This window comes from Labrus bergylta, chromosome 14 (assembly GCF_963930695.1).
Source record: "Labrus bergylta chromosome 14, fLabBer1.1, whole genome shotgun sequence".
Classification (NCBI taxonomy): Eukaryota; Metazoa; Chordata; class Actinopteri; order Labriformes; family Labridae; genus Labrus; species Labrus bergylta.
The window spans coordinates 27,913,779-27,919,663 of NC_089208.1; the positions used below are offsets into that span (position 1 = coordinate 27,913,779).

The window sequence follows — 5,885 nt, forward strand, 5'->3', positions numbered from 1 at the left end:
TTCGTTCAGTGATTCACGTCGGAACTCTCGTTCAGTTCGTTCAGTGATTCACGTCGGAGCGTGATTCACGTCGGAACTCTCGTTCAGTTCGTTCACTGAACGTACTGTGAACGGGAGCTTTGAGACACGAGACGGAAGAGAGGAGAGGGCAACTGAAGTTGAGAAATGAACGACTCTTTTTAGTAAGTGATCCAGTTCAGTTCGTTCACCCAGATGATTCGTTCGTTTTGAACGAATCGTTCATGACCAACACATCAGTAGTACGGTCTGATAAAGGAAGAGAGAATTCAGACGTAGCAGAATTCATGATCAGGAGCAGAGGTACCAACAGGAACTCTCACATCACAGGCAGAAGTGTACACAATCAGCGGTAGGTAAAATATATCTGTTTGGTGACTACTTGTACACAGTGGTGGACAAAGTACTCAACTCCAGTACTTGAGTCAAAGTATTGATACTCATGGTCAAATCTTACTCAACTACAAGTAAAAGTTGCTTGGTCAAGATTTTAGTCAAGTTAAAGTACTAAAGTACTTACTTTTAAAACTACTTGAGTATTCAAAAGTACAAAGTACATTTTCTAATATCAGTGCATTGCTGTATTGTTTTCTCAGTGCTTATACAGAACCTTGTAACTCTCTGAAACCACCTAATGATGTATTGACTTACAAGTCTATAGAAACACCTGTAAAAACTTCAGCGTAAAAATGCAATCAAAAACAATAAGGACAGCTATTGTCATTTAATTTTTTTATTTAAACATCCCCACCCAAAAAAAACAGGAGGGCCTTTTTTTTCTCCCCGTACATTCACTGTGGGGGAGTTGCAAGTTTACTGTTCAGTCCATTACTGCGAACAACTCTGCAACTCTACAACTCTGCTTTCATGAACTCATCATCCAGTTGAACCACTTGGCTACATGGCAACATAACCCTTGCCTTAATAAAATCTGTAAACCGCCCTGCATTTTTCCATGTCTGTGGAAAGTGATGGAAATCCCTAAAAGATGGTGCACATTTAGTCTCTTTCCTCAGCTTCTCCTGCCATCTCCATTGCCAAATCCATCCCATGTGTGAGCGGTGACTGTGATTGGTTCCCTTCTATGAGGAGCACAGCGTGAGGCCAATTGCATTTTAGAAAAGAAAAACACCAACAGCTGACTACAAAGCTATGCTGAGCCTAAAAGGAACCAGTAACGACGAGCTTCCTAGAAATGTAGTGGAGTCGAAAGCACAATATTCGTTTTGTAGTGGAGTGAAAGTCATAAGTTTCCAAAAAAACAAATACTCAAGTAAATGTACTCCGTTACTGTCCACCACTGCTTGTACAAACCATAGCAGCTCAATGTATTTTAAAGCTTGAGATTATATATTAATTAACAATTTGTCAATTCCATTCTAATTGCAGAATAGAGAGGATGTGGAGAGATGTTTATGAGCATGCCCTAGACCTCTTCTATCAGATCTTCACTTCATTGGAAGATCAGGGGACACTCAATCCAGACAACGAAGTCCATCTTTATGCCCTGCACCGGATCTTCCTTCCCCAAATTCAGAGAACCCTCAGCTCCTTCAGAGATGCTTGGAACTTTCATGGACTTAGAACTGAAAGGAATCAATCACCTAATGAACTCTGGAGAAGATACAGAGAGCAAGGCCCCATGGAGGATCCTGCAGAGGTTAAAAAAAAGATTGTAGTTTTACACTATTATTGAAACCTTTTGAAAATATATTAATATTTTGTTGGTCAGGAGATACAGGTGTTTGTCACTGATGTTTAGCAGATTTATTTTTCCTCAAATTTCTTAGAAGAAACATTTCAGACAGATGATAATTGGACCCACTATATTTTAATAAAAGGGTTTCTGTTATCACTTCGTTCTTGTTTTTGAACGAAACATGAGAGAATCTCTTCTGTCTCCTGAGCTCTGACAGAACAACATCTGAGCAGCAAAGTGCCTAAAACTTAATTTGTCACCAACATAAGGACCAATGATCAATCCCATGAATCTTGTGTGATGACATGTCATAGTAGTTTAAACACTATGTCAATCAAGGTTATCCTCTGTTCAGGTTTATGAAGACTATGGGATCGACTGGAATGGGCCTCACAATCAGCATGGAGACACTGTGTCAGTTCCTGAGATTCAGATGGCCCATGAGCTCTCAGATGAAGAGGTTGCCATTTTGCCAGTTTCAGGAGTTTCTTTAAATGATGCAACTGGATCATATTTGGAGACAGTGCAAGTTTTGTCAAGAATCATTGGAAACTGATATCTTAACCAGGCTTTATATTTTATTTATTAAGCATGTGCAAATGTCACTCATGAATTAGTTAACTTGATTTGTCAATACAAATCTGAAATAATAATATGCTGTTTTAATGCAAATAAAACCATTTTTTCTAGCATAAACAGAAATTTCAACAACCTTATGTAGCCAATGACAACAGGCAAGGACAGCAAGGTGATGCACACTTAAGTATCAAACAGTTGACAGAAGAGCAACAACAAAGCAGTATCATTTTCAGGGAAAGAAAATACTGCACTGTATTTTAAATGTTAGAAAAACACTGAACTCACTTCACTCAAATTGACCTTTTTCTACTGAATAAAAGCACAGCAACATCATTGCCTGAAAATACTTAAACAAGACCAAATCCAGTGTGTGCACTATCTATGGCAGCAACAAGTGCTTCCTCAAAGTCTTTGTAGGTGTTATAATGAGCTGGCAGCTTCAGTGTTTCAAAGCATGTGGAGGATGATGGGAAGGTTCCCCCGGAAAACTCCACTTTGAGTTCTGGAGGGAGCATTTCCCAGCCGACCCAGAACTTCAGCAACTGAGCCAGAGTATCTGATGAAGCTAAAACGTCATAAAGTGGATTAAGAACACAGTGCACTGTAACTGTTCAAATCCCTATGCATTTCATATATTCTACAGTGTTAAGTGAGATGTTTATGGGACATAGAGACATTGGTAAACATGAAAATAAATTGCAAAATAAGATAGCTATACCTGTTTCAATGAACATCCGTAGAAAACCAGTGATGCGGCACTTGCACTCAATGTCAAGTTCTTCATCATCACTGTCCTCCACAGGCCATGTGATTTTGTCTAGGAACATCTGAAAAAAAAAAAGTTTGAAAAGTATTTTGGTGTCTAGGATAATTTATAATTCAGCACTGATGAAAAGGAATATAGATTACAGTCTTGGTAATTGAGAAAATATCCAGCTCAGTAAATTAAACAATAAGATTTGCACACACATTTATTAATATTTTAAGTATTGTTAATAAGTTGGATGTACTAAATCACCTGGGGTACAAACTGCATTCCTGCCATTTTCGGAAAAAGAAGTGGGACAACATCTGGCCTTGATGTCAGCAGGGGCCATAGCATCACATCTTTTAATCCCTTTCTCAACTGTTTAATTTGGCGCATGGTCCTCCCGATGACCTACAAGAAAGGCCAAACCCATATTACTGACCAAATATTAAAATTCTACAAAAGTTGGCACAGTAGAAAGTGTTTATAAAACTCTAATGCAGTGCTTAAGATGTATTTTTCCCCAATTATATCCTTTCATATTGCAACACCAAACCACTCCCTGCTAAAGAGTTAAAGAGTGTTTAGGTTCTGTAATAATCCTGCCTGCAGTTCCAATTAGTTTGTGATTGAAATACAGATGTGCAAAAGAAATGCAGACGTGATAGAATTGCTTAGCTTGAAACATAATTGATGGATAAATGGGGGATGAGTTCAATTTCAGAAGGAGAATTCACAAAATCAGCAGGAGAAACTCACCGCGTGTACTAGAAGTTTGTTATGTAGCCACCTCTGATTCGTTTTAGTGACTGCTGGGAGATGCAAAGACAGGGAAAGATCTGACACTGTGTCCTTTTGTTCCTGAGTAAGTTCTTCAAGTTCAAGCTACAGTTTGGATCATAAAAGGTATTACACCTGTCCAGGAATTTTGCAAGGCAAAGGTTTTTTTGTTTGTGTGTTACATACCATTGTTATAATACTCCTGATGTGCAGATCAGGACAGTCCTCGACAACAATTGTTGCCATTTCAGGGTCCCCATTGAACAGTACATGAATAGCAGGACTTAATCCGGTGACATGGGGGCCATCATGCAAAAAGGAGTGGGCTATCATCCTTCCTGCAACCCGGAAGAGGTTGCTCTCAATAAGCACCTCTGATGCAGCTGGAACGAGATGGTCAGGCTCACCTTCAAATAGCAGAGTTTGGCCCACTCCTCCTGTAAGTACCAACAGAGCAGGGGTTAAAATCAAACAATTAACTTTTAAAATGCATGACATTAACCTGAATAGTAGCACATTTACCAAGATTCATTCTGAATCCAAACTGGAGTTTGGATATTATTGTTGTCAGAAAGTACCGCATCACACCCTGTCCAACAGCAGCATCACCTATAAAATTAAAAAAAAAAAAAAAGAATACTGTATACTGTTAATAACACACTGGAAACAAGCTGTAACAAGGCTATAAGTGCTTGACAAGTTTTAGGAAGGAAGGACAAACACATGAACTGTTATGCAGACAGCATGAACAGCCAATGCAGATTATCATATAATGATTAATATCAGCCAAATTACCTGATGGGACCAGTAAACCACTAATACCATTCCATATAAGACATATAATTGATATTAATGTAACAGGATATATTTATATTATGAACTCTATTCTACTAACCATCAAGGGTACAATGAAGTGGACATGCCCATTCCTGTTGCTGTTTATAGAATGAGAGAAGTGCCCGTTCCCTGTCCTCCTCACTCTCCCTTACGTCCATTTTCAGTTTAAGAGGCTTCCCGGTTGCATGTTCACTTAGTAGATTATCTTTGAAAACTTGGGCAGCCAGAGTTGGTTCTTTAATAATCTTCCAGTCTAGACAAGAACAAAAATAAATTTAACTACTTCGCATGTTAAATGTAGATAAACTCTCCCAATCAACAGAAAAGGAGGAACACCTGAAAAATGTGACAGAATCCAACTGCCTTTTAATAGATACTAGGAAAGTCCATTTCTACTTCACTTTCATCAGAATGATGCTTATTTGCTGTTTTAAGTCAACCAAGTACGAGTCCGAGTCCGAGTCTGTGAACTGTATGAGGAAGTGTTTCTAAGGTTCTATAAAACAGCAGTGATAATGGCATGTCTTATAGTCGTTATTTATTATGGTTAAAAGGTGTTATTCTTCTATTAACTGAGTTCTAATCATGCACAATATTATAGCATTCCTACTGTGATGACATAAACCATTGTCAAGTTCTTTAAGATCAATCTTCTCACTTTCAATCACTACTGGTTCTACTTCACTCTCTACAGATGTTTCAGGCCTCACTGGAACACTGTCCCTGTCAGTGGGTGGCTCTCTATCATTCTCCTCACCATGGTCTCCCTCTCCTTCTCTATGTGTTTCCTGCATGGGGGTCCTTGAAGTTCAGAAAATGTTATAGTCATTTCCTCTCATCTGTGTGCACAAAAACTAAAAAGAAATTTCTTATTGAAAAATGAATATGTAATTCTTATATATCTTTAACAAGTGCATACCCATCACAGTTAGCTCGGTGCAGTTTCATTTCAGAGAAGGGAACCTCCTTCTGACAAGTGATACATGAGATGGCTGGACCAGAGGCATGTCCCTAGCTTTCCTAAGAACAACAAATCTGTTAAGTATTGATTAAAACTCCACAGCGCAATTTATTTTAACTATGTATCAAATGGTGACAGTGTAAATTTCCATACTGAATCAATGGGTAGGTCCTGTTGAAGTGGGCGTATGTAAATTGTAGCCTGTCCAATTGTTGTAGATGGATCTTTTAGATAGGCAAGGGTGTATCCTGTGCTGGGACATT

At 38.6% G+C, this 5,885-nt stretch overlaps 2 long non-coding RNA genes across 2 annotated transcripts; one reads left to right on the forward strand and one right to left on the reverse strand.

Annotated features, from left to right (window-relative positions):
- The first annotated feature begins 241 nt into the window (after window positions 1-241).
- LOC136182381 (uncharacterized) lies at window positions 242-2,156 on the forward strand. The gene is made up of 3 exons (XR_010668632.1): window positions 242-370; window positions 1,408-1,678; window positions 2,073-2,156. It is a non-coding gene; the product is annotated as an uncharacterized lncRNA (long non-coding RNA).
- A 124-nt stretch (window positions 2,157-2,280) lies between these two features.
- LOC109980269 (uncharacterized) lies at window positions 2,281-5,535 on the reverse strand. Its single transcript, XR_010668633.1, has 7 exons — window positions 5,320-5,535; window positions 4,720-4,914; window positions 4,347-4,433; window positions 3,804-4,261; window positions 3,315-3,455; window positions 3,015-3,123; window positions 2,281-2,861 (listed from the first exon to the last, which is right to left on the reverse strand). It is a non-coding gene; the product is annotated as an uncharacterized lncRNA (long non-coding RNA).
- Window positions 5,536-5,885: the final 350 nt, after the last annotated feature.